The sequence below is a fragment of the Lipotes vexillifer genome, unplaced genomic scaffold, assembly GCF_000442215.2.
Source record: "Lipotes vexillifer unplaced genomic scaffold, Lipotes_vexillifer_v1.1 scaffold773, whole genome shotgun sequence".
NCBI lineage: Eukaryota > Metazoa > Chordata > Mammalia > Artiodactyla > Lipotidae > Lipotes > Lipotes vexillifer.
Window position 1 is genome coordinate 696,805 of NW_006786767.1, and position 25,878 is coordinate 722,682.

The 25,878-nt window shown below is 41.1% G+C and overlaps 1 protein-coding gene across 1 annotated transcript in view; it reads right to left on the reverse strand.

The window, feature by feature from the left end:
* The window catches only part of BCL9 (BCL9 transcription coactivator), an 88,045-nt gene extending 62,375 nt beyond the window's left edge, over window positions 1–25,670 (reverse strand). The window contains exon 1 of the mRNA XM_007459374.1: window positions 25,497–25,670. The gene's annotated coding sequence lies outside the window, so the exon portion shown is untranslated. The remainder of the gene's footprint in view (window positions 1–25,496) is intronic.
* Window positions 25,671–25,878: the final 208 nt, after the last annotated feature.

Genomic DNA, 25,878 nt, shown 5'->3' on the forward strand with positions numbered 1-25,878 from the left:
AAAAAAAAAAAAAAAAAAAAAAAAAAGTAAAAGATTCCCACTGAGATTGGTGTATAGAAATCACAAACTATTAATTTTTGTTGTTTGGAACCAAGTAAAATGACAAAGAGACTGGCTTGTTTTTGCCTTTTTTCCCCAACAAGCTTTCTGGCTCAACATTGCCCAGGGATGAAATTTAATAAGAGAAGGGTTTTAAGCATTCAGTGAGATGTTGGACCAAATGTGATTCCTTGCAACTCTGAAATTTTGTGATTTCATGAAGTCCAGCATTCTAGGTTGAATGGTCAACGGGGTATTTGTTAGGAAGAATTTGTTCTGTTAAGTTATAAAGCCTCTAAAGGCTGTGGAACTCACCTTTTATGGGATAATTTGGCCATATTTTTGCCCTAAAGCACTTAAAACAGAGCCCTATTGGGAGAAGTAACGTGACTAGAACTTTCTTGGGATGAGTGTGTCCCTTGGAAGTCTAAAAAGATAAGGCATTGGCTACAGAGGTCAGTGGGATCATTAGCATATCAAAAGCTTGATACACAGGGCCTTTCGAAAGAAAGGAGACAGTAGGCTTTATCAAGGAGAGTGAATGGGGTTTACCAGTGTTCGTGTGCACAAGTGAGTTACAGAGCAGTATGCGTGCAATTTGAAAGTGCGAGATTATTAGAGCTGAAATGAAACATAAAATTTGAAATAGATAGCCAGTAGTTGAGCAAAAAGGCAGTCAGACCTGCTGGGTCACTAGCAATGCAACCCTCAAAGTAAATAAGGGGATCTCTGCATTAGGAGGAGGAAGAGATTGATTCTTGAGATTGGGGTGGGGGTAGAGGTCATAGGACAAGAACGGATTTAGGTTTCATTATGCAGGAACACTACTTGCTTTCACTTCTTTTTTTTTTATATACATTTATTTTTTTAATTTATTTATTTTTAGCTGCACTGCGTCTTCGTTGCTGCACATGGGCTCTCTCTAGTTGCCACAAGTGGGGGCTACTCTTGTTGCAGAGCAAGGGCTCTAGGCAAGCGGGCTTCAGTAGTTGCGGCACGTGGGCTCAGCAGTTGTGGCTCGTGGGCTCTAGAGCACAGGCACAGTAGTTGTGATGCACAGGCTTAGTTGCTCCGTGGCATGTGGGATCTTCCCGGTCCAGGGACCGAACCCATGTCCCCTGCATTGGCAGGTGGATTCTTAACCACTGTGCTACCAGGGAAGCCCACTTTCACTTCTTATATTCTCATAATTTCCTCACATATTTTCCTTCAACAGAGTTAGGCATTACTCCCTACTGAGTGTCAGTTACAAGCCAAGTTTGATGCTTTAAAAAAATATTGATTTTTGTACCATTAATTGTTGAACATATCTGTTTTTTTAAAATAATATATTTTCTCCTTGCTCTTACTGGACTCAAAAATAAATGAAAAAAAAATGAATGGGTTCCATTTTGGTCTTCCCTCCTAAATTTCCCTTAGACATATATCAAGTATGTGTGAAATGTCAACTCAATTAGAATATTTTGGAAATAAATTATCTATGATGGTGAAAAGCAGGCCAGAGTAGAATTGCTATTGTAATAGTAACATGTTAAGGAGATTTTTAAAATCTTACCCTGATTTCCTAGCTTCTGTACAGTCAATGAATTCACTTTTACAAGAATTCATTATCAAAGCCAATGGGTTTGTAAAATCCACTTGTTGGAGTTGTGTGTGTGTGTGTGTGTGCACGCGCGTGAGGTGAGGGAGGGTTAGGAAGGGGTTGCTTTTTTTAGAAAACAAGAGAGGAAAAAAAGAATATAATAACACTTCATTGAGTCAAACACAACTGCAAACAGGCAATGTGAGTATTTGTCCCTTTCCCACATTGGAAGATGTTCTTTTCCCCCCTTCAGCTTCCTAACCACCCATACTCTATTTCCCACAGGGTCCAATTCAGCCTTTTTTTCTAGCTTCCATACAAGATTAGTTAATAAAAGATGCCTGATGCAATAACCTCCCATATCCAGAATACTTCTCTGATTAGCTTCCTCCCAGCATCCCCACTACGCTTCCCTCTCCCCCATGGGATATCATAAACATAAAGAAACCCTCATAGCTATAGGTCTTAAACCTATAAACAAAAGACAAAAGACAATGAAGCTTTAGCCTCACTTTCACAGCTCCCCTCCAGGGTCCTGTGCCTAATTAATTTTGAATATTGTTTTCTTCAGGAGGGTCCCCCAAATTGAATAAACTTCAGGTTCCCCCAAACCTGGACCCACCTCTGCCTATACATATATTTGGTTCTCAAGTACCCAGCTAACCCCTTTCCCAATAAGGCCCCAATGGCCATTTCACCTGAAGAATGGAACCCACAGTTGTTTAATCCACACAGATGTATGAAGGGGCAGGGCAACCACACAGTGCAGATTTTCTGGTATGCTTCCTATTTCAAATGTACCCTCTTGTCTCTAGAAACGCTTTCATACCAACAACATCCTTTGTCTTGATAAATTCTTAAAATATCTCCCCCCCCACCATACCTTTAGAACTGTTCATATACAGGGCCCTTGATTGTAGGCTCTCAAAGAAGGTTGATCGAAGGGATAAGAATTTAAAAAACAGGGCTTCCCTGGTGGCGCAGTGGTTGAGAGTCCGCCTGCCGATGCAGGGGACGCGGGTTCATGCCCCGGTCTGGGAGGATCCTACATGCCGCGGAGCGGCTGGGCCCATGAGCCATGGCCACTGAGCCTGTGCGTCTGGAGCCTGTGCTCCACAAGGGGAGAGGCCACAACAGTGAGAGGCACGCTTACCGCAAAAAAAAAAAAAAAAGAATTTAAAAACCAAAACAAAACAGGAGTTTGGGGTTCTAGCAGCTTGGAAATTGCAAGTGTTATGTTGCTTATCTAGGAAAGGGCCAGCAGCTGGTAAGAGGATGGGGGTAGAAGTGGGTAGAGCTGGAGGGAAGGGAATTAAACGTCTACTGGGCACCTACCATATACCAAGAGCTGTTTACCATTTTACAACCATATTGCATATAACCCTGGGAACAACAATCCCCATTTTAAATTCCCTAGCACTTTGCTTAAAGATCCAATATTTTCATGATTTAAATGATTGTAGAGGAAGTGAGGCCAATCTCATGGAATTTGAGCTGATCTGGGGAATTTATTCAAATTCTCAATCACAGAATACTCTGGTTCTCAAGGCAGCCAGCTTTCTAGGGCCCTTGTAACTTAACAGAGGCAGTCTTGGAAGGGTGTGCTCCCCAGCTTTCAGCATATCTTCACTGTGACATAGGAAGGGCTCACCCCCAGCATTTGGCCAGGCAGGAGAAGGATGCTGAATGACAAGAGCAAAGCAACTCGTAAATTCTGTCTCAGGCATTTTTTCTTCTGAGATGGATGGTATTAGCAGCCTTGCAAGAGGAAAAGAAGCCTACTGTATTACTTATGTGTCCACAGTTAAACTGTGAAAAGAACAGTGGAAATGCACTGAAAAGTTGTATGAGCTCAAGCAAGTGATCTCACTTCCTTGGGCTTAAATTTTCTATTGTATAAAATTAGGAAGTTGGAATAGATGATGGCCAACATTCTTTTGATCCTTGATATTCTATCATATAGCTGTTTGCAAGTACATTGGGTCTCAATTTCCTCATCTGAAGAACATCTAGCTTGGTTTTATCATGGCTATAGGGCTATGAGAAAGAATGGAAAATGGAACTCAAGAAAATCAACAACAGTGCTACCTGATGGAACTTCTTGCAAAGATGGAAATGTTCTCCATCTGCACTGTCAAATTTGGTAGCCGTTAGCTACACGTGGCTATTGAGTGCTTGAAATGAGTCTAGTGTGACTGAAGAGCTGAATTTAATTTTATTAAATTAAATTAAATGTAGATGGCCACAGGTGAATATTGGCTACCATACTGGATAGGGCAGATGTAAACTTCATTTAAGCCAGAACTTTATAAAGACAAAAGAATAAGAGAGTGGTTTGAGAATTATTTCAATGGAAGAATAAAAGAAGGCATGAGTTTAATTCCGGCAGTTTACAATCAGAGCACTATTATTGTTTTAGACCTTCTAAAAAGAAGGATTTTTTGTAATGAGGGCAATAATAGTATCTTACAATTATATATGATTTTATGCTCTCCAAAGTTCTTTCGTGACAATAATTTGGTCCTCACAACAACCCTGTGATGTACAAGACAAATAATATGATCTCATTTTACAGAGGAGCAAATTGAGACCCGGATGCTTGCCTAAGGTCACAGATTTCAAACAGTAATGGAGCAATACTTTAAATCAATCAGTACAGACTTCATCTCTCTGGTTCCTTTCACAGACAGTACAACCTCCAATCCTACCTCTTGCCTAACTTCATTGTGGAAGTGGTAACAAATTGTACAATACTCTTAAATATGATAATAGGAAAGATGAGGAAAAAAGCAAGGGACTCAATAATCTACCAACTAGACCATCAAACCCTAAAAGAATCAAAAGTTAGTTGTGTCTCTTGTGAGAAAAAGAAAGGAGTGAAAAATTAAGTCCCACTGTGTGCCAAGTGTTTTGCAGATTGTACGTGACAGAACGAGTTCTATGAGACAGCATTCTCAGCAGCGTTTTGTCGTTGATAAAGTTATTAGTCTGAGATCACAAGCCTATTGAGTGGTACAACCGGGATTCTGTTCTACAGCTCCTGGCTATTTTCAGAAGTCACATTCACATTCAAAGGAAAAGAAAGATTCCCACCCCCTTCCCACCCTCCCACAAACTCTTCCCATACACACACCTCACCACAGAGCATGCTGCAAAGCAGTTAAGCATGCAGGCTTTGGAGTCACTGAGACTAAATTTGAACTTTAGTTTTGACATTTTTCAAGGATTTTAATGCTTCCAAGTTTTGGTTTCCTCACTTGCAAAATTGGGGAACCTTTTTACCTACTTTACAAGGTTTTAAGGTGGATTAAATGAGACAATATGTGAAAGTACAGTACCTGGCACAAGTGCTTAGTGAATGGAAGTTATTAATATTTTGCATTATTATTAAGGTGCTACAGACTCTGTGGTCAACTCTAAAAAGGTATTCCAAAACTATTTCAGACAAAGTAGCATTTCTGCTAAAGTCTACCAAGTAGACAATCTCTGGAGGACAGAATACACTCACTTGGACAATGTAGGTTGAGTCGGAGATTGTAGCTTTAGGATCAGTGATTGAGGCTGAAACATTAAAGTGATGCCTTTGCTCAAAAAGGCCCTGGAGCTGTAATATGTTTCCTGACTTTTCATCTCCTGGAAGACAGATGTCAAACCTGGGCCTGTCTTGAGCTCTAGTCCCACATATCCAATTCTTTGTTGCCCATCTCTACCTGAATGTGACACCTGAATAAACAGCCAACGTCCTCCAAAGAAAATCCATTCATTCATTCGTTCATTCGGCAACTATTTATGAAGTACCTCATATATGCTAGGCTTGATTCTAATAATTGAGATATAGTTATGATATGGACACAGTCTTGGAGCTTATTTTTGTTAGAGGGGAACAGATACAATGTACACAAACAAGATCATTTCAGATTATGGCAAGTGCTGTGAAGAATAAAAGCAGGATGACGTGATAAAGAGTGGCTGTGGGCAAAGGGTATGGTAATTGATTGGTTAGGAAAGGCCTCTCTGAGGAGATAACATCTAAGCTGAGACCTGACTGACAAGAAAGGCCAGTTATGTGAGTGTTCTGGGCAGAGTGTTCTGGGCATAGGGTACAGCAAATGCAAAGGCCCTGAGGCAGGAATAAAGTTGGCGCATTTCAGGGACTGAAAGAAGGCCAGTGTGGCTAAAGCTGAAGTACTGGAGAGGGTGCCAAGAGATGAGGTTAGAGTGAACCGGGGCCAGATCATGTAGAGCTTACACTAGGCCATGGTAAGGAGTTAGCATTTCATTCTAAATGCAGTGGAAGGCCATTTGGATATGATTAAGCAGGGGGGGAATGGGATCTGATTTGCCTTTTCAAAAGATTATTCCTAATCCTGCCATCCCCTCGCCCAAACACATAAATGTAAGTACATAAGTGCATGCATCCAGTTTCTCTTAAGAGCATCATCATTTTGCCAGTTATCTGTCATGTGTGAGTCTCTCCCCACCCCCATTTAATCTGTTGCCAAATCCCATCAAGTCGGCCTCTTGTGTTTCTGAAGTTCAACCCCACCGTCGCATTCCCAGTGCCGTCATCCTAATTCAAGTCCTCACCACTTCTCACCATTACTCTCGTAGCTCTCTAACTGGTCTTCCAGACTCTTGACTGACCCTTCCACCCCACATACTACTGCCAGATAAATCTTCCAAAAGTAAAGGTCTGCTTATGTCACTTTTCTTGCTCAAGAACTTTCAATGGCTCTCCACTGCCCTAGAAACCCGATTATAATTCTCTAACCGAGTGTCTAAGATCCTTCACCATGTATCCTAAGCTACTGTTCTCTCCATACGTGCCTACATTCATCCTATGCTTTAACTAAACTGGTCTATTGACTCTACTCAGCACATGGCTTGCTTTTATTTATGCTGTTTCCTGGGTCTGAACGGATGCTTCCTCCAATTACATCTGTGAGATGCCTTATACTGTTCAATCCCTGGAGTCAAATGATACCATCTTCGTGATGCTTCCTCTGCTCTTTCTGACTAGATGTGAACCTCCCACAGGGTTTTGCCTGACTCTTTTTAAAGCATTTATTAAATTGCTCTTTGTATTATAGTTATCTGTGTCCATGTCTTACTCTGTACTAAATTATTAGCTCCTGGAGGATGATGACTGAATCCTATTCATTTTTTATGCTTGTTAGTCCCTAGCAGAGAACATAGTGTACAGGAGGTACTTGATAAATATTTATTGAATGAATGAATGAACAAATGAACAAATAGACAATCAAACCTAAAATTCATCTTTAGGTGACATCGTTCAATAAGATGATTTTAGAAAATTATGAATAATCATTAGAGGGAATAAGAAGGGCCTAGCCCTTTAATCTTCACCATGGCATTTAAGGGCTCCCGGGAAACACAAATAAGCATGGAAATAGGTTTCCATTGTTTTACATGGAATGGATGTGAGAAAAAGTCACTTGGGAGTTGCCTGAAAATCATGTACTGGGTTAACAGTGCCCTAGGACACAGATTCTGTGTCTGTGGCTCCCACTACCCACAGCCCTTCAATCCCCAAGGTCGGTTTATGGGAAATAATGTAGAACCATTGCCCTTAGCAATTAATTTTGAGTTGAGTAGTTCCTTTTTAGAAAAAAAGATAAAAGTTTCAGCTAATTCCCTAATTCTTCACTCTACTATATTAGCATTCCAGAAAGACTGAATTAGAGTGTTGGGTTTTACCTCAATCAGCTGTGTCGGTGAGTTCATTTATCTTCAGCGACGTTGCTTTGGAAGAAATGTACTGAATGGACTTCCTCACGGAGCAAAGGTTTCTCTTTACGTAGAAAATGGGCACAACGCTTGCCTGGGAAGCAACAAGGCAACCTTTCCTCATTCACTATCTTTTGCTTCATCCACAGACCTTGACTCTCTTTATGAAGGAGGATAATCAGATGTCCCCATTGTTATTTAAATTACACATATTGTTAGTGCATTGTTTAGTTGCAAACCACCTGTTATTATGTCTGAGAATCATGACACTCCCATGAACTAATGGTGCCTTGTTTTTACCACTATTTAATGGTTAAAAAGACTCCTCCTAGAAGGTTAAGGAGTCCACCAAAGATCAGTCCCTCAGCGAGAGAGCAACGTGGCAGTCAACACTTCCTCGGTGTGTGGCTCACCTCACACCGGAGTGGCGCCCCCTTATGAATCCCATCCGTGCCCACACAACTTCTTCCCTACCAACAAGCTGGATACCAGTCATGATTTGAGCAGTATGGTTGGTTCCCTGGATCTCTGTGCATCACTTCTGTTGCTTTCTTTTCCTTTCTTTTTTAACTTTACAACTGTAATTTATTTTGAAATATGAAGTCCTCATATCACGTGCTGAGGACTGGAAGTTGACTTCATTACCAAGAATTTAGGTAGCTAGCTTTTACCAGCTTCTTAAAATCTCGGTTTTCTCTGGGCCCAGCTCCTGGCCTTCAGGGTCAACTACTGTTCAATTGCCCAGAGGGTTCAGGGAAGAATCTTTTCTTTCGGACGCTGTTTTTGTGTCTAAGAGAGATCAACAGGAAGGAAACGGTGTGAGTCCCACCTATCCTTAGAGAGGAATGAGGTATGCACTCTCTTGGCTGTCGTTCGCCGGGGGAAGGAGGAAGAGAGTGCACTTCTTTTATGAGGTTTGGCTCCTGTAGTTCAGGAAAATGAGGTAAAAATGCCATCTCTGGATTTCAGCAAAGTAATTTGCAAGGGGTACATCCACGGGTGGAGAAGGGACGTGAAAACATGGGTGCAAATCCTGGTTCTGCTAACAAACAATCCTGGGCAAGCTCTTTCACCTGTCTCAGGCTCAGTTTGCCTAACTGTAAAACAGGAACAGTAATATCTGGTTCATGGACGTTTTGCCCAGGTTAAATGGGATGGCATGTGTAAGGCCCCTGATATTCTTATAAACAAGATAGAGGAATATAGGGTATGACAGCAAAATTTGGTGGATTGGTACTGAACAGCTAAAAGATTTCCTGCGACCTCCCAACCAGCTCTGTCTCTGGCTCTGTCTGGCTCAATTTGTATAGCAATACTTTTGTTAATACTCTGAAAAACCTTTTATAAAAATCTCATTTGTGGATGTTACAAAACTGGGAGAGATGAGCGTCAAATGTAAAAACAAAAAACAAACCCCAACTAAACAAAACAAAAGGCCAAAGTAAAAAATCCTTAGAAAGTCAATTCTAACAAAATAAAGTTTAAAGTCCAGGTTGCCTACATAGCAGTAGGTGTTGAAAAAAAAAAAAGAGAGAGACAGGAGAGTAAAGAAGAAGGGGCTGCGGAAGGAGGAGTTTATACTTCCGTGATGAGGTGCTGGAAACATCAAATGTACTCAGAGGTGGTACCAAGAGAAGTATTGTACCTAAAGAAGGGAGGTGATAGTTCTCTATTGCATACGAAACAAAAGGGTCAATTCTGAATGCCTCTCTTTAAAAGGAATACAGACATCAGAATAGTGGCCAGAGAGATTTCTATACCGTGTCCTATAAGGAACTCAGATGGTTCAACTTAGAGAAAACAAGTCTTGGAGGGGCCCTCATACTTGTTTTCAAATACGGGAAGGGCCACATGGTGCTGAGACAGTGAGGCTATCTCCAGATGGCTCCACACATAGAACCAGGACCAGTGAGTAGAGCTTTGCTACTTTGTGAGTAGCAAAGCTCACAAAAGGTGCACTGAGCTGCCCAAGTGGTTGCCCTGCTGGCGCTTCTCAGAGGCCACAGGGCTCCTTGGGGGAATGTCATCTTTGGGGTTCATGCACCAGACAGAGACTGAACCAGAGGAACTCCTCTTAGAAATCCATGGCTCTCTTTGACTCCAGGGTCTCTCAGTTTTCCCCTGAGGAAAGGTTTTGGGGAGACAAGTCCAAAAGTAACTGTTTTTACCAGACTACATTGTTTTCATTATTAATTTTCTAAAATCTCTGAGTCCTGGGCAAGCACTGATTTCCATCAGCGGCATAGTACTATGGAAAGGGCGCTGGATTTGGAGACAGACTAACTTGGGTTAAACTCCAGCTCTAACACTTATCTGCTACTTCAATTCAGGCAAATTACTTGACCTCTCTGAGCCTCACTTTCTTCCTCTGGCAATATTAATACTTAATTTAAGGGTTGTTGGGAGGATTGAATGAGATACCACATCTCACTGATTCTAAGATGCATATTTTTCACGTTCAATAGTTCTGAAACCAAGATGTATTTTAACATTGATGGTATGCCATGGTTTAATTGGGAGAAGTTTTTTTTTTTTTCTTTCATAGTGTCACATAAAGTAATGTGGATCTTACAAAAATCAATTGCAACTTATATTCAAAGGAATATGCTCACATATATTAAACACTTAGCATAATAACTGGCATACGAGTGCCCAATACAGTGTTAATTCCATTCTTCCTTTTCTAGACAACTGCTTCAAAACCTCTTGAGGAGCAGGGAGAGCCTCAAGAATTAATTATTGGAATTGGCCTACAGATTCTCAATACAGAAAATTAATGAGAAGGTTCACACCAGATCCTGTGGAGGGTTATTTCTACTCCACACACACACACACACACACACACACACACACACACACACACACACAATATACATTGGGACTTCCCTGGTGGCACAGTGGGGTTAAGAATCCGCCTGCCAATGCAGGGAACATGGGTTCGAGCCCTGGTCCGGGAAGATCCCCCATGCCGCAGAGCAACTAAGCCCGTGCGTCACAACTACTCAGCCTGTACTCTAGAGCCCGCGAGCCACGACTACTGAGCCCATGTGCCGCAACTACTGAAGCCCAGGCACCTAGAGCCCATGCTCTGCAACAAGAGAAGCCACTGAAATGAGAAGCCCGCGCACCACAACGAAGAGTAGCCCCTGTGTGCCGCAACCAAAGAAAGCCTACGCGCAGCAACGAAGACCCAATGCAGCCAAAAGTAAATAAATTAATTAAAAATTAATTTTAAAAAATTCATGAGAAGGCTTACACCAGATCCTATGGAGGGTTATTTCTACTCTACACGCATACACGTATACTATATATGTATATATATATATACTCTTTCTCATCCCATTTACTTGTCATATAAACTTTCTGTACTTTTCCAACTGTGCTTGTTCAGTATATTTTGTTTCACACATTTTTTGAGCATAAGGCTAAATGTTTTTGCCCACTTTATCTTAGGAAAGAGGATATCCCTGCCACCACCAACACTCTACCCGCTTCTCCAAAACCTACCATCAAGTTTAATATCCTTCAGCTCTGACTTCTTTCCTCTTCTGGTGCTCAATTCAAGATGCTTTACTTTGTCACAAGAAGCGTATAATAAACTCAGTGCTGCAAGGATACACCAGTCACGGAAATTTTTTCTTGACCCCGCTGGTCCAGAACATAATCACCAGAGAGGTTTTTGTAGTCAAATACTGTGGTTGTAAATGTGGATTTTTCCTCATACAAGAATATTATCTAATCCTTTATAAGATGTTATCGAGTGTATTGTCTATTGTTTTGTGTTAGTGAGTTACCTGGGTTAATTACATATTACACAAAATTCACTTCTTTATAGCTGCCTTCCATTTTACTAATTAATGGTGATATCTCATCTTACAGCAATATTAGGAATTCATTTGCTAGCTCTTTCTCTCTAATCCAACTTCTGCACAGTGGAATGGTGCTTAGGACCCTCACCAGAAGATGTGCAGTGGCAAAGCTGAGTTTTGTTTTTGTTGGTATAGTCAGCTAGCTAGTTTATCAACGTTTATTGAGGGCCCACCATACACCCACCACTATGCTAGGTTCTGGAACTAACCAGAAAGATAAAAGCTAGACCTTAAAGGTATTCATCTTCTAGGCCAGACATGGAACAGAAGCCATACTGAGCCAGGGCTCTCTTAAGTGGCTGACACTTAACTCACTAATCTGTGGTCTCCATTCCCTCTGCAAATGTAAAGACAAGGCCCGCAACATGCTGAGTGATCACAGCCAGTAGTGGCTACTCTAGCAGGCCTGCACCCTGCCACTCTCACCAGTGGAGTTGTCTGCTCACCAAAAGCCAATCTGTTTGTTCCCAAAGCTGTTTATGCTAGTTCTTCCTATCACTGTAATTACACAATTTAATTAAAGTTACTTAAAGTAAAGAAATATGAGTGCAAAAGAGATAAGTTGTTTCTATAAGATCCAAGTTGAATGTTTGGGAAAGGCACATAAAGGTGAATTACTGAAAATGTACTGTCAACTTGGGCGTGGGAGAGCCAACTGTAAAACATCATTAAATCTAGGGCTTCCCTGGTGGTGCAGTGGTTAAGAATCCGCCTGCCAATGCAGGAGACACGGGTTGGAGCCCTAGTCTGGGAAGATCCCATATGCCGCGGAGCAACTAAGCCCGTGCGCCACAACTACTGAGCCTGCGCTCTAGAGCCTTCGAGCCACAGCTACGGAAGCTGGCGAGCCTAAAGCCCATGCTCCGCAACAAGAGAAGCCACCGCAATAAGAGAAGTCACCGCAATGAGAAGCCCGTGCACCGCAACAAAGAGTGGCCCCCATCTCCGCAACGAGAGGAGGTCCGCGCACAGCAACGAAGACCCAACGCAGCCAAAAATAAATAAATAAATAAATTTATTTTTTAAAAAATTATTAAATCTGGAAAAATCGGATTGCCTCACAAAATGTCTTTAAGATCTCGCTCCACTTTAAAGAAACTGAGACAAAATGATTGTGAAAGCCTCCGAGGTGTGGCTTACACGAGAAGTAGGATGCAAAGCACTAATGGGAGGCCCTAAACTCAAAAGACAGGCCTTGGCCCTACATCAAAAACTTGAGGGATGTTTTAAGTTGAAGTAAAGGCTTAAGGAATGATTCCATCATTTTGTATGATTCTTGATTTAACTAACTTGTTCAGCTAAGTCACCAACTATTAACTGAATAGGGTATAAGGGTTTCTACTGTTGTTAACATGATAGCCTGTTAAGAGCTATGATACAGGGTGTGCAGGTAGACAAGATGACTTCTTCCAAGGGAGGAGAGGGCTTAGGATGGGTTCTATGACGGAGCTGAGTACTGAACTGTGTGCCCAAGGATAGAGTAGGAGTTCCTAGGGAAATAAGGAAAAGCCAGTCACTCTCCAGGGAAGGTACTGTCACATGAGTCTGTTTTTAGACTTTTAAAATCAACCCAGAGGCAAGTTAGCATAGGTTTGATTCTTTATTCTGCCATTACTATCTGTCTCTAAGCAAGCTGTCTGTGCCTCAGCGTCTGCATCTGGAAGGTGAGGATAATTGCAGTAGGCACCTCAAAGGGCTATTGAGAAAATTACCGGAGATGACCTTTAAATAATCATGCATTAATAAAAACAGATGCAAAATTATCTTAAGGCTTTCTGGGAGCAAGGGAATAGGCATGCTGCAGATGATCCTGGAGATGATGGAAATGTTGCATACCTCTTCTAAAGTCTCCTGCCACAAGCACAAGCAGCAGAAGATTCAAGAGAAGGGAAGGTGTGGTGTAAGCCCCCAGGTGCTGGGAGGCATGTCTGCTCTTGGGATGGGCAAGACAAGTAGGAAAGCAGGCGCACTTGACAACCAGCTCTCAAATTCATACATTACCTCTCACCAACCACTTCCACTAGCTTATTTAGGTCTTTCAACAAACCCATAATTTTACAGATCCTTCATTTTACAGATGAGGGAACTAACTGGGTCTCATAGAAGTTAAGCACTCAAGGTTGCACAGATGATAAACAGAAATGATAAAATAGAACCCTGCTCACCTTATTCCAAATTCTGTGTGCTTCCCAACACCCCAGACTGTCTTTCTCATGAGCCATTTAGTTGACAAACCATGGGCTGCTATGTCTTGTGTTTATTCATCTGTTAAAACTTTTCATAGGACAGGATGCTCCAACTAATAGCTAAAATGAGGGTTGGAGATTATCAAGGATTTCAATTGTCCTGCCTATCTCTGACCTCCATTACCAGGGATAATCAGAAGCTAGCTCTAGCAATTTTCTGAAATTTTCATTAATTTTAAATAAATTTATACAATGTCATTTTCCCCCCTTTATCCAAATTAAAATGTCCTTGTCTTTTCAGTTTCTCATTACAGGCAAATCCCTTGTATGTCTTGCAGACAGTCTGTTGTTTTTCTCTGGATCCTTTGTATTTCTGCTTTGTTTTCTTTGAAATGAAAGGACCCAATGCCGAATTCTGATTTTAAGGTGAAATCATAACATCAATGTATATCATTAAAGTGTTTTATTGTAATTACAGAAATAGTCAATGCCAAATTATGTGCACTATATTATTTTCTGCATTATTCTTTATCCCATTCTCAAAGTTAATACAGCCTATTATATCTCATTCAGTCTTCTGACTACGGCTGCACAGCAAGCAGATGTCTCCATTGAGCAATCCACAATGAATCCGAGATCTTTTTCCTGAGCACTTACAAGTAGAGTAATTCAGAGCCCATCAGTGAGTATGAGCTGTTTCAATTGTTCCTTCCAGTGTACATTAGCGTGTACTTGTCTACATAAAATTTCAAGGAATCACAGATATTGGAGATGGAAAAGACCAGTTTGCTTACCAAGCCTGAAGGAAATAATCCTATCAGTTCATGATATTTTAATGATGCTTATTAATAATAATTACAATAACTGTTTATATTACATGGTTTCTTTCATTCTAAAATCAATAAGTTGATACCCTTTTTTTAAAACAACATTTCTTTTCTAAAAGGGAACTGGGGCTCGGACATCAATGTTAACCATACCCTACGCCAATCCAACGAAGCCAAGAATTCGACTCAGTTCAGTTCAATAAACACCTCTGAGCACCAACCACTTGTAAGGCAGGGACCCTGTTGGGTATTTTGAGGGACACATCGGTGAATAGAACCTAAGGCCCTGTCCTCTTGTTTATTATCTGTTAAGGGATTTGTGATAGTGAACACATATGTAGAGCTATTATGATCATTCCAAGAAAAATACAAGTAACATGGACACCATGGAGCTGGAGAGATTTCTCAGGCTCCAAGAATTGAGAAAGACTTTGTGAGGAAGGTGACATTTGAGCCAGGCCTTGAAAAAAAAGATGAGCATAAAGTCCATTGACAGAGCTTGGGAAAAGGGGACTTGAGCAAAGAACCAAAATAAATCAAAACAATAGATCTTAGCTGGGTTTCTACCTCACAGCGTAAAGACAAGTATGGACATTCTCACTGCAAGTGGATAAGGTACGTATGCAGAAGATGTCTACTTGGCCTCTATAAACAGGATTAAGATGTGGAAACTCCATTTAATTAACAACCTGAAATAACAGTCAGAACACACAGACTACCAATCATGAATATACTTATGGAGACAAGACAAAATGTTTTAAATTAGGATGTCTCAAAAAAATTTCAGAAATCCTGGTACTGTATGTAAGGAAAATTGGGAAGCCCCAATTACAGAGAAAAATCTCCAATCAAAGTGTAGATGGATAGGGCCTCCCTGGTGGCGCAGTGGTTCAGAGTCCGCCTGCCGATGCAGGGGATACGGGTTCGTGCCCCGGTCCGGGAGGATCCCACGTGCCGCAGAGCGGCTAAAAAAAAAAAAAAAAAAAAAAAAAAAAAAAGAAAAGTGTAGATGGATAAATGACCTATCTGCCGGTACCTTAGTACTACTTAATACCACTCAATACAGCTGAGAACTGATACTGGTGTACCATTTGGCCATTGGAGGGATTTGCAGGCCCTTGCTGGTTTGCTGGACAACTATAGATCCCCAACTGAGGATGCACAGAATAAAGGATTCCATTTTATGATTCCTTCAATAAAAATATAGATAAGTATAGACCAGAAAAATGCCAATATGCCTCTATGATTTTTTCCTTTAATTTTTAAACATTTTTAAACATTTTTAAATTGAAGTTTAGTTGATTTACAATGTTGTGTTTCTGCTGTACAGCAAAGTGATTCAGTTATACATATATATATTGATACATTCTTTTTCATATTCTTTTCTATTATGGTTTATCACAGAATACTGAATATAGTTCCCTGTGCTATACAGTAGGAACTTGTTGTTTATTCTCTATGATTAATCAGAGTAAATATTTCTCCACTTTTAGTCAAAGAGCCTAATCTTTGAAAACTCTATTATCTGGCAATATATTACCACAGTAGTTAGCTACTTTATACCACCCTTTATAAAACCCTTGACGTGAAGAAAAAGGAAGCTATAGAAGCCTTCTAGTACTTTGATATTCGTCCCCTCAAAACCATTGCAAATGCCACCTCCACCATGAAGCCTTCCCAAGTTCCTTCCACCACCATTCCCTTCACCACCAAATTAATGTTCTCTCTCTTGATTCCACAGTCCTTCGATCCATTGCTATATGCATTATCATTTGTTGTGTGAGCATCTATCTCCCTCCACCAGAATGAAAGCACCTTAAAGAGAGGGATTCAGCCTTACGCATTTTGCATTTCCACAGTGTCAAGCCTATTTTTCACTGCCTGATCCACAATAGACATTCAACACATGTTTGTTAAATCATTTCACCAGGTCTGACAGACCTTATTTTGACATATTTTAATTATTAAAAAAATTTTCCCTTTGAACCCTTTCCAAAATTTGCCCTTGCTGCCTAATCACGGCACTCAGATTCAGATGCAGCATAAGTGTGTGTATGGCTACCACTATTCTTCATCAATCAGCATGTTTGTCTGGTAGTGAACTGCAGAATTATTGCCCTAAATCAGACCTGAATCTTGACTTAGTCACACTCACATTCATCAACTCTGTGATTTTGGAAAACTTTAGAGTCAGACTGACCTAAGTTCAGATAGACTTACACACAAGCTCTGATTGTCACTTACTAGTTGTATGACTTTGGGCAAGTTAAACTCTCTAGACCTTAGTTTCCTCTACTATGAGATGAAGACATGAATAGCACCTATCTTGGTTTAAATATGACAACACGTGGAAGGGTTTAGCTCAGTGCTTTACACATAGCAAGTACTCCATTAAGTATTATTATTGTATCCTCATTCATAAAGTAGAAATAACACCTGAAACTTATATAATACTGTACCTGTACCTCAATAAAAAATAGAAACAATAATACAAGACCTGCAGGACTGCTATAAGGAATAAATGATATGACAAGCAAAATTTTGCCCAGCACATTGTTTAGTCAATGTTTCCTTCCTTCTATGTGCTAGAATAATTGCTACAATGGACTGAGCACCTATTACATTCTAGGTAATGTGTACCAGTCACTTTAAATATATTATGCCATCTAATTTAATTCATATAATAAGCTATTGAAATAATAATCATTAGCCCTATTTTACAGATGAGTAAACTGAGTTTCAGAGAGAATAAATAACCAGCCCAAGGTCACATCACTAGTTGATGACAGATTATTCCAGAAGAAGCTAAAGATAAGAGGAATCAAGTACAGAACAGAGAAGTAGAGGAAGAAAATACAGGAAGAGAATATAGGCAGAAACTCCTTAACCTTAGTATTCCTATTTGTCCTCTAGCCCCCAGTTCCAGGATGATGCTTGCTTTTTTTTTTTCCATAGCTTGCAGCATGCGGGATGCGGGATCTTGGTTCCTGGACCAGGGATGGAAACTGTGCCCCCTGCAGTGGAAGCATGGAGTCCTAACCACTGGACTGCCAGGGAAGTCCTGATGCTTGCTTTTTAAACTAGCCTCTGGGATCCATACCAATATAGTCTCCCTTTCACTATTCACCTACTTTCATTTTCAATAAATATATGAAATGATGTCACTCATTAAGAACTAACTCTAATACACTTCCCTCTCTCAATTTCTTTCCTGGTTATAAATTTGCTATTTGTTCCCACGGTCTCATCTCAGTTATAATAATCATCATCCATGAAACATTTTAATTTTTAATAATCTGGTTATCCTTAATTTCTTAGACTTCCATAATGGACTCATAATAGACATGTCAAGTACATTTGTTGCCAGCTACATGGAAGGGAAGATGGCCCTTCCATAGTTCCTACTGAAAGGCAATCCAGTTTTGTTCTGAACGACAATCCCCCATTCCCACCCACCTCCCTCTGCTATAACACCCTGGACTAGAGGTGTAGTTCTGACCCTTGCGCAACTCCAATCACAGGCTGGTTTAAGTCCTGTAAGGAAGGGCAATGGAAAGATGAGTTGGATTCTTTCTTGGGAATCTGAATTATGGAATTCTGAGAGAACGAAGCAATTAACAGGGAATACTACAAATGGAAGAATATAAGGACAGAAGCTATGAGGAAGAAGCCAGGAAGGAAGTAAGGTACAGATGGTAGGGTTTTGGACATGGGGGCTCTTGGCAAGTCAAAGAAGCAACAATTCCGTGTAAGCAAAGCTATGAGATTGAGAGCAGTTACTCAGAATAAAGCTAGAAGACCAAACCAGCAGGTAGCAAAAGGAGCCCAAGTAAAGCAGACACACAGTGAGAGGACGGGATGGATAGAAGACAGAAAGATGTCCCTAGAGCTGCTCCAGTAGCTGAAAGATTTCTAATTCTGATTCCAGGTTCCATCTGTGAGCATCCTCACAATGAACGCCCCTTTTCTTGAGGAAATTTCAGTGAGTCAGTTCTTTGCAACCAGAACGCCTTTTCTAGAGGGTTCAGCACTTAAAACCTTTTCTAGAAGATAAAAGTTAAGTTGTACTGTTCCCCTTCTTTGTTTCAGATGGATCACAATTGCAGATTCCTGGAAGTCAGTCACTCACCTTACTATCCTGATTGTCCCGACTTCCCCAAATATCTCTATATTTTCCCTGTTCTGAGATAGAAGAAAGTTCTCTTCAGCTACTACCTAAACATCAAAACAAATTTCACCAACTCATTTATCACCTGATTCTTTGAAATAAATAATAAACTCTTAGGTAAGGGAAGCACAAATCCAAGAATGGGAAACATGACAAATAAGCTGTAGGGGAGAAAAACTGGACATAAGAAAAAGAGGATTCAAGGGTATAAAAATACTTCGTTATGAATGTGTAACTTATTCTTTGCAAAGGGGGAGAAGAATGAATACCCTAATATAAGAAGTTTCCGTTTTTTAAAATGTGGGGCATAAGATTGTATAATTTAAGATTTTTACCTGTCATTCTTTTTCTATTTAGTTAAATTTATTAAGAAGCTATATTTCAATATAAACTGTTTATTCATTCAACAACATTTATTGATCACCTGCTCTGTTTCACCCGATGCTAGGCATTAGGGGTACAAAAGCCAAAGACAGCCCCAATCCTTGATGGGGCCACAGACCAGAGTGGGAGCCAGATGATTCCAGTGCAGCGTGATAAGGGCCACATAAGTGAATGCCCAGCCCAGGAAGAGTGGAGCAGAGGTAGGGTGGTTTGGGCCTAAGGAGCTTTCCAGAAGAAATGCCCAGGATCAGTTTTAAAGGAGTAGCGGGAGTTGGCTTGGAAAAGACAAGGCAGAAGAATGTTGCAGGCAGAGCTGCCTGGGCACCGGCACAAGAGCTAAAATCCTGCATTCTTTAGAGTATGGTTGCCTTAAACAGCCCAGTATATCATGGATTTCTATACAATAAATCATCACTCCTCAGAGCAAGTGTGCCCTTGACCTGCATTCAAAAAGTCCCTTGTCCACAGACCCTCAGTGAAATTTTCCTCCTCAAACATATACTAACTATACAAGCCCCAAGGGTTATAGACAGTCCAATATATCTAGTATTAGGCAAGATAAAGCTACCTCAAGATTCACAAGTTTCTCTTCTGAACAAATGATGGCTTGGCTTCTTTCAACCACCATTACTGTTAATTTTGAGTTTGTGAATTTATTTTTCAAGAAAAAGAGTGATTCTGGTTTTCATGGAAATCATTTCAGTTCTCCAGAGCTTTAGATTAGAGGCATGTTGAACCTTTAAGTGAATAGCATAAAAATGCTTTTGATAATTATTTATATCATTAAAAATTAGATTGACAGCAATAATATGTAGAGTATTATTTTCCATCATAGTTTATCATTTATCAATAACCAAACATTACACATATTTCTAGAGAGTATATTCTTACATTCTAAAAAGCGTGCCGGTATACTATTTCACAAACCTATTCCTCATCTTTAAAGTCAATAATGTCTTTCTCTTATGTATCTGCTTCCAAGGATTGTTATGTAAAGTTAAGCAAGATATCCAATGTCAGAAATTTTAAGCAATCAAGAATAAAAGAACAATATAAGTGAAAAAATTATTATATGTGGTTTTCAAAATTCCCTTCCCTAGTTAGAAAGTAATTATATATTAGATACTATTTTTTTCCAGACAGAAATAAGACCAATTCAAAGAGAGTCAGTGATTTACTAATCGTCAAAGCAACCTTGAACTGGTCCCCCTTGCTACAAGGAAGATGATATTTCTAAAACATGGCAGAAGAACTTACTCTGGGGTTCTAAAAATTGCATTAAAAGCTACCATGTAAAATTTTTAAATTATATCTTTTCAAAGCTTTAGCCAATTTCAAATGAATAGTGCTTGGAATTACGCATAGAAAACATGCTTAATAAAACATGTCATTCACTCTCAACCCTCTTTATCCCACTCTTGGCCACATTTCAGAAGCAATTTATTACTCACATCCTAAAGGCATTATATATATATATATATATATATATATATATATATATACACACATACATTTATTTATTTATTTATTTATTTATCATATCAGCAAGTCTTCAGCAATATCCTTCAGGAGTTGCATATCATAAAGATCATCAACAGTCCCGTCATCCCCAAAAGCATAACATTAAACATACAGCATGTATCATAAATACTATAATTGCTTAAACTGGTCCCTTGCATCCTCAAAACAGCATGTAAGCATAATGCAAAAAGGAATAGCACAATTTCTGTGAAAAAGCTGTGAGAATGGTGAAGCTAAGAGATGTACCCAGTGCCCGTCCATTTTAAATTCATACTTATTATACAGGAAGACATGCATTCAAAATCGTCGATTCTTTTGAAAATGGTTCTTAAGTCTCCTTGCACATGTGCCTGCACGCTGACTGGCAAATTCTCTTAAAATCCGTAAGTTAAAATCCCACTTTTTCCTACTGTGCTTTTCACTTCAAAATGTCAACATAGTTTGGGTGTAGAGGAATTAATCCCACATATCCACAAAAGTCACATTTCCCCTTTGGTAACCATAGTTCTTGAACTGGGCCTTGTGTAAGGTGACCAAAAGACCAGATTCATGGAAGATCCTATGCATAGTATCAGAGAAATACTCAATAATGCAGCTGGAAGGAAACAGAGGATTTAGTCCAACCCATTCATTCTAAAAGAGGTCCGGAGAAGAACGGGGAGTCCTAGGTCATAGATTGGCGAAACCAAAACCAGAAACTGGTCCAATGTACTTTGTAAAAAAACATGTAATTATTCAATAAGAATTGGGGATCCCTCTCTTCTGATCAACATTCAAAATCTTAGTCTTTAAAAAGAGGGTCAAAACTAAAGCAATTATTTTAATGCCATGTCAACACAGTACTTTTGACCTGAATATCATGGTGATTTGGTGACTGCCTCACCCCTTTGCTTCTCAACTGTTGAAGAGATTTAACTTAATAGGGAGATTTAAGCAGTTGGCCATCTTGCCCCTATGTTCTTGTGAGTCCTTGGATGAGACACGTAACCTTACTCAAATATAACAGAAGGATAACAATATAATTAACTAAACAATATTATTTAATTACAAGAAAGGACTAAGCAGATATCATTTTAAAGTGGATTACAATGTCAAGACTAAAGGAAATGTAGAAAATTTCCATTTTACATCTTATATGTATGTCTCTTTGGGAGTGGGTGGGGCCACAAAATTTCCTTCAGCAAAACTACATGCAAAAGCAGTGCTTGTAACCAAGGAGTTTTGGTACTGTCTTCCATGTTGTACTGGTTTTAACTTCAGTAGGACTAGAGGCTCTAGCACTTTTATTTATACAAGTATCCACACACTGTGCCTTTTAAAATATCATCACAGTCTTCATTCTTATTCCCCCATAGAGTTAAGGATGACTGGGATCACTGCTGCCTGGCTCCCCAGTTCTGTTCAATCTTTTCCCGAACCAGATTCTTGTTTTCTTCACTTCTTAACTCCCCACTCAGATTACCCCTCTCTTTGGATTACTCTTCCAAGGCAACTGGAGCGCCTCCGCCAAAGGCAGCTCCCCAGTGAATAACAAGGGGGGTTGGGGGAAGTGTCTCAGAAGTGATCAAATACATGCAGATGAAGTCATACAGCTCACAGGAGAAGGCAGTGGCCACAGGTGCCAAATGCAGGCGACTACCCAAGCGCCGCATAGGGCAGTTGCGACAATGTGGGTCAGCAACCTCACTGAGTAACAATGTTGGGTGTGTAGAAATGACTCTTTTTCACACGACTTGACCACACAACCTGTGTGGAGTCTCAAAGTATAGGCACCAGACCTATGATTTATGTGTGTGTGGGGGGCATATCTGTCCTCCTTTTAAACTACAAAATTAATCTAAAAAATGGTGGATTGACAACATTGAAGACAACACCTCTGAGGACTGAGAAAGACGCGATGTAGAAAATAGTGATACAAGCGTTAATACAAGTCTGCCTGCAAGGAAATAACTGGCATTTCAATCAAATATTCTCTCCAAACAAGACCGTAAGTGGGGTATCAGGGTGCTCCTACCTTTGACCTCATAAAACCAGTAAGATTTTAATAACCCAACCAAAAGGCGACCCATGGAAGAGATTTAAAAAATGTTCTCCCTTTATAGATACGTGTCCTTGTTGGTAGGGATGGGCAAAGCCATTTCATTACACTACTATCTTTGCAATTCCAAGATGACAGTGATAACGGTGGAGTGGCCCGCAGCTAAGTGTTTAGTATCAATTGGAAGAACTATGGAACAAGTACAGTGAGACAAGAGCCTCACTAACCACATGTCCCCCGCCCATGCGCATCTGGTTTAACAGTGCACAGAGGCTATAGCTAACGTGAATCACTCAGATAATGACAGTTATATAGGCTGGCTCACAATGAGTGTGAACGTGTTTAATAGTACAAGTGTAAAAGGGTTAGCGGACATTATTTGTGTCTCTGTTGTATTGTGCAGAGGAGGGTGGGGGGAAAGAGAGAGAGGGAATTTTCTGCTGTCTTTGGAAACACTGGACTCGGTGTGAGTAGGAATGCTACCAGCGGAATGCAAGTTGGCCAGGGCAAGAAGTGCTCAACCACAAAGGCAAAAAGACAGTTAGTTTATACCTAGTTACGAACTTCAGGTCAATGACTTATACAACTTTATGCCCTGCATTATCATATCTGCATGCTGTTCAATGTATATTATCAATCTTTTAATTACTAATTTGTTTATGCAGTTAACGTTGATTCTACCACCAAGACTGCAAGTTCCCTGAGAGCGAGGGTGCATCTGCCTTGTTCTTTCCTACATCCTCAGTGCTCAGCAAGGTGCCTGATACATAGCAAGTGCTCCTAAAATACGAGTTGAATAAACAAATGAATACACGAATGAATTCATGCAAATTCATGTTGTGACACATGTTTGCCACGTTTGTGCCTTGAGCAGGGCTGAGTGTGCTGTTATAACAGAGCACAGCAAAAAGAACTCCAAAAGGTGCCTATCTTTGGCTGGCCCAATGCTGGGGTAGGCAAAGTCAACTGTGGAGGCCAGGTAAGGGTGGCTGGCATAACGACTGACACGCAGGGCACTCTGAACCCCAGGGTGTGATCCAGATGCAACCACAGCTGCATTGAGCCCCCTCAGATCGTTGCTGGGCTTTAGTGTCCTCTTTTAAAACTTGAGGAACAACCTTTCTTTTCCCTTGCAGTTCTGAAATTCTAACCATTTAGGAAGATATCTGGACCCTGAAATCTTGCCAGAGACAAACCATGGTAAGACCTTCTGCTTACAAAGTAGAAAACAATTAATTTCTAAACTATGAAGTTCCCTTCTAGTTCAATGAAACATATTGGGGGGTAGGGGTGGCTTCTTGCCAGATCCAAGCCAGTTAATACCTTCCCTTCATCCTTTCCCACACCCAGAAGTCAGGTTCTCTAGGCCTCAATGGGAAGAACATAAATATTCTCAACCAGGGCTGGCGCTTTGCTTCAATCTCTAGCTATCACAGGGAGTCAGTCTGATAAACATTTGCAGTTAGAATGGAAGGAAGCACAGCCTCCCAGACTTTTACAGATTTTTTTTTTTTGGACAAGTAGCAGAGTCACAGAAAACCTAGAATTAGGTAAGAAAGCAAAATTCCTTCAGAGAATTCAAAGAGAGCTACAACTGACAGCCTTGAAACAATCACTGTTATAAGAACAGAGGAAGGGAAACCCACAATTCAAGAAAATAAGCAGACCTTTTTTTTCTTAAAAAAATTTTTTATCTGACTATCAGGCACCGATTTTAGTCCTTTACCCGCATCTCTCAAGATGTCACTTTAAAAAGCTAAGGTTTTATCCGCAAAACCACCAGCGAGTAAACAGCCTTCACATTCTTACCCTCACACACACAGTAAGATATTTACTCTCTGATAAACAGCAATTGTAAATAAATCTTGTTTAATCTCTAAAAGCCAAAATAAAAATCTTTAACCTCCAAGGCAGAGTTTATAGATGTGCCTGCATGCCCTGCCAGCGCCAGAAAACACAAGGTCTTGAATAAACTCCTATAACGGGAGGCATATTTTCTGTCTCAAGCATCTTACATTGACCTTCTTTTTAAAAAAAATATGTACCAAGGAGGAGGAAAGGGGAAAACCCAACCCCTCCCACCCCATTCTCTGTACAAATCGGCCAATAAATCTAACGAAAAGACACAAGAGAAAAGGACAGAAGCCAACAGGTGGAAAAAGGCTTTTTGTTTCCTTAGAAATGCTCAGACACTTGATCTGTGTTCCCCGGTCTATTTGTCTCAGGGTGTCCTAATGATGGTTTTATTATCGTGATGATGATGATCAAGAACAATGATAACACTTGTACTTTGCGATTCCACAGCATTTCTAGCTCGAAGCTTTCTCCACGCGTTTGAGACAGAATGGTATGTGTTCCGTTTTACCAAATCCCAGCGAGGCATGCAGCATCCCCGGTCGGCTCTCTGGATTTTACAGACGGGGAAACTGAGGCACGGGGCAGCCCACAACTGCTTCACGGTCCCTACCACCAGAGAAATCCCCGAGACGGGAAAAGTTTCTGGATTGTCTGGCGGCAGAGTTCTCTCGCCCTCCCTCCTAGCCTGCCATGCCGTTCTTCCTCGGAGCGTCTGGGCTCGGGTGGTAAGGATTGGGGTACCTCCCCTTCACGACGAGCCACGCCAGGGCAGGGTGTGGGAAGTCCACACACGCACACGCACACAGGCACACTCGCACACACAAAGCTCTGTGCAATCTCTGCAGGCACTCGGCAGAGCCTCAGACGGCCCTCGCTCAGCCTGAGAAGGCACAGCTCAAGCTTGCAAGGAGGCCTCCTTGGGCTCCGGGCTGGGGCTGCTCCGAACGAGGGCTCTGCCCTTCTCTCGCTCTTTCAGGCTGCTCTCTCTCTCTCTCTTTTTCCCCCCCTCACACCCTCCACCCTCACACCCGCCTCCCATCCCTCTCCATCCACCCCTTCTCCCCCAACAACCCAGAGGCACAGATCGTGTTACTGGGGTTCCCTCGAAAGAGGGGCCATCCCCAGCTCTGAGCGCCTGCAAAGACTTCCAGGGGCAAGGCTAGAGCTCCAATTGCAGGACCCCAGCGCTCGTCCTGAGCAGCGCAGAAATGAGACCCCGACTTCCAGGCACGGGCGAACCAGCCTGCCACAGAAGAAGGAATTGTTAGGGCTCTTACCTTTTTTATGAGGAGAAATTCTGGAGAATCATTTCAGAAACTGAGGGGGGAAAGTGAATGAAGACAAAAAAGACCCTTTTCCTGCAATCCCTGGCCTCCTGGTATCAAGACACTAGGACAACATCAAAGCAACTTAGGGGGAACACTTTAGGGGCCTATTGTCTGCTCTGGTCTGATCTGTTTTTCTTCTGACTCCCCCTCTTGCTGCGGTGACACTTGGTACGGCCCAGGCATTCATGCCAAGTAGCTTTCACACATGGAAGCTTGTCTCAAGCAATTGCTGACAAGCCACAAACAAGACATTCTCCCTCCCTTCTCCGCGCCCCCCCCCCCCCCCCCCCCCCCCCCTTTCCCCCCCCCCCCCCCCCCCCCCCCCCCCCCC